Here is a 3704-nt window from a genome sequence, read left to right as displayed (position 1 = left end):
AGGACATCTGTCATATCTTTTAGGAAAAGTACAAGAATTGGTGTCGTGTACATCGGAAAGTAAGACATGGAATAGGTCTCCTGAAGTAATATTCCAAATAAACAATATAGAAAAGACAAATGTTTCCCAATCAAAGGCATATACTGACCACATAATTAATTCTTTAATTAACAGAAATATATTTTGCAACTTAACAAATAGTAGAGAGGTTGTCAACTTGGCCCATGATATTGATCATTCATACACACATATCCGTGATTCAGAAGGGTGAGTATCTTTGCATATTTTCAAATTGGTAAGAAAAAATCTAACGTGCTATATACTAAGAATATAAGTCATAAAAAAGACCATTGAATTTTATTGTTAATAAGGTATTATCGAAGTAGAAAGTAAAATAGTTAATTACTACAGTTATGCATCATATTTCATCACCATTTTGATACTTAGTTGTAATAGTTATTTCAGCAGTGGTAATAAAACATTTGAAGAGTCGTAGTGAAAACTCATTTTTGACTTATACTCTTATCATAATACATAGCACCATAGAAATACCAAATGTTGCTTTATAATTGCATATAGGTCTGGATCCTGCGTACCAAAAAAAAGTTGATTAATAGCAAGCTAAAAATTTGTTAATATGTTAACGGTGTCTAGTAGGACAAACCTTGATGTATGGGAACACTGGAACAGGGGAAGTTTTAATTGTGGAACAGGTTAAAAATTTGGAACGTCAGACTACGAAAATGTCCCATGTATTTTGTCGGACAGAACTTCCAATTGATTTGTTGCCCTTTAATTAAACTCTCATGCAAAAATCAGACTGCTATTTATCACCAGCACATTCCTGTTATTTGACATGTTCTACGTGTCAAACTTATTAAAATGCCCAGTTGGTGATAAATAGCCGTCTCTGATTTTTGCACGAGAGTTTAATGAAAGGGTAACAAATCAATTGGAAGTTCTTTCCAAAAAAATACATGGGACATTTTCGTAGTATGACGTTCCAAATTTTTAACCTGTTCCACAATTAAAACTCCCCCGTTCCAGTGTTCCCATGCATCAAAGTTTGTCCTACTGGACACCCTTAAGCTATTAACAAATTTTTAGCTTACTATTAATCAATGTTTTTTTGTATGCGGGATCCAGACCTAATATTATATTGTTTATTAGTCTTGATTAAATATGTTCATATGAATTGTTTTAACAGTTGTTCAATTTTTTGGTTGTTAATGGCATTAAAAAAACTGAAGAACAAATGCAAATCGATGAATTTGATCTACAATCAAAACCTGGACCAAGTAAAGAGAGGTTGGGAAATGATAATATTGGTATTTGTATTAATGTTTGGTTTATTTTTTAAGTGTATAAATAAGTAAAATCATTGGCTTATATATATATATATATATATATATATATATATATATATATATATATATATATATATATATATGATTATTAATATGTAGTGACTGTTAATAATACAAAAAGAATAATTTTGGGGAATGCAGTCAATGTGTTTTTTATATATATATATATATATATATATATATATATATATATATATATATATATATATATATATTAGGGTGGCCCACATTATAATGTTAATTTTTCAAAGTTATATTAGACACCTGGGCACCCTCTAACTTTTTACTTATAATATTAATAGTATTTATGCAAAATTTCAAGATGATATTCCATTTGGAAACGAGTGCTCAAAGACATTTTATGTTGGGCATAATTTTAGAAAATCGGAATATTTGAGGGAATTAAAAATCAAGAAAAAACAGCTCAAAGTAAGTAAACTAAATGTATTTTATTTACAGTATAAAGGTACAATAAAACAATGCAATGATATTCATGAAAAGAATTTGCTGTGGGCGATCAATCCTTTGTTGATATTTTCAAACTATCGACGATCGCTTGTTTTGTAGTCTTTGTAGGCACCATCTTTCTGTTAGCTTCTATGACCTGGAGAAGCACCTGCTTTTCATCTTCATCATTTGTTAACAGCTTGTTAAACTCTTCAAACAGCTTTACTCCTCTTTCAGCCAAGTCATTAACAACTTTCAGATTTCTGATGATGTTTTGACCTTTGATATACTCTTGGTCATCTGTCCATTCATCTGGGTTTTTGGTGAAAAAATTGGTATTGATTTCCAATTTCTCAAGTTACTGCAGGAAGCAAAATCAGCCAAACGCGCTTTCTCAGTTAGGAGTGCTGAATTGCCTCTCACTTTCCGTTCAGCAGGCTCACATTTCATTTTTTCAACGATTTCCACCTTATCATCAACAGATACTTTTTTTTAGAACAGACTCAAACCAACCAACTCATCCGAAAGATACCAAAGATGAGATTTGAAAGCCTTTTTGACAATTTCAGTTACTTCAGGATCAATATCATGGTACTTTGTCATATCATTCCACAGTGAGAGATCTGACCATGGAGCATTTGAAGCTAAAGGAGCTTCTACCCAGTACTTGACGTAGACAAGAACTCCAAATTTCACAAAGCGTTCAAGCTGAGCTTTCTCCCTTTGCGTTGTCACGAAACCACTGTCATCACGAAACAAATAGATTTTGATGCCATATAACAACTTAGCCATCCAACGGGCGTGGTGTACCGCACCAGGAGCTCTCCAATGAATTTTGACTGGAGTGTGGCCTAAAGCAATTAAAGCCAGCTCAATCAACTCCATATAGTCATCCCGAGGCTGATTTTTGCCTTTTAAGGCAACTTGGAGAACATCAACTGCAGATTGTTTGAAATCTTCACTGCCAGGAATGTTTCCCAAAGACTGATAACTATCTTGTCTGATATATTGCCATGCTGCTTTGAATCTTTTGAATATAGGTATATCAGGTGAACTGGAGGGACCAAAACAGAAAGTAAATACTTTACTGAGTACAATCTCTAAAACATGGTGTCTGCATGCTAGTCATAACAATTCTCCTTCAACTAGGTGTTCAATCAGAACACAAGCTCCATTTTTCAACCCTGTGTTTACAGATGTTGTGTCAAAACACATACCCACTACCTTTTTACCCAAACCCCATTCAGTAAGCTTTTTGTAAACAGCATTAGCTGAATTTTCACCAGTACCACCAACTAATTTTGGTACACCAAGCAATTTATCTGTATTGTCAGCAGGACAAGATACTATGACAGGCAAACGGTCTACCTTGTCACTTCCCAAAATATCAGGAAGAATTTTTCCATCCCAGTGTACAATGACGGGATTATCAAAAGAGGTAGATTCTTTAATAGTTTGAAATATAGTTTTTCGTGCTTCCTTCCTTTCCCGTTGAATAGTGCTTCTTGAGACCGGCAATTCACTGGGATCATGACCGAGAGCTGCTGCGATAGGAGCCATTAATCTTAAAGCTTCCCTATCAGAAACTTTGTTGCGATCCAATGCACTAACAACATTTGTGGAAAACAAACGTCTCTTTGCGATTGGTGGAGATGACAAGTCTGTGTGTGAATCTCTTTTGTTTCTTTGGGATGCCGAAGATGATGATGGTTTATACAGCTCTTCTTCTGATAAGCTGTGTTTTACTGGAGTACACTCATCTGATGAATCATCCTATGAACTTTGGCAGGAAGCAGTCGGAGTCACCAGAGGCGAAGCGGTTCCCTCTTGAGCTTTTTGAAGTCTTTTTTGTTCTTTTAACTTTCTTTCAAGGATTCTCTCCTGTTTTTT

Source organism: Diabrotica virgifera, chromosome 9, assembly GCF_917563875.1.
Source record: "Diabrotica virgifera virgifera chromosome 9, PGI_DIABVI_V3a".
Lineage (NCBI taxonomy): Eukaryota > Metazoa > Arthropoda > Insecta > Coleoptera > Chrysomelidae > Diabrotica > Diabrotica virgifera.
Note: the sequence above shows the minus strand (reverse complement) of the source record.